Here is a 209-nt window from a genome sequence, read left to right as displayed (position 1 = left end):
TGCATCCACCACATAGGAGTATGTCTCCTCATAATCTATTACTGGCCTTTGTGAGAATCCTTGTGCAACATCAGCTTTATATCTCACGATTTCTATTCCTTACAAGACCCATTTATATCCACTGGTTTTAACATCACAAGGCGTCTTAATCATATGGCCAAATACACCTTTCTTCCTTAAACTATTTAACCCCACGTTTCCATTCAATC

This window comes from Brassica oleracea, chromosome C7 (assembly GCF_000695525.1).
Source record: "Brassica oleracea var. oleracea cultivar TO1000 chromosome C7, BOL, whole genome shotgun sequence".
Classification (NCBI taxonomy): domain Eukaryota; kingdom Viridiplantae; phylum Streptophyta; class Magnoliopsida; order Brassicales; family Brassicaceae; genus Brassica; species Brassica oleracea.
This window is presented reverse-complemented; position numbering follows the sequence as displayed.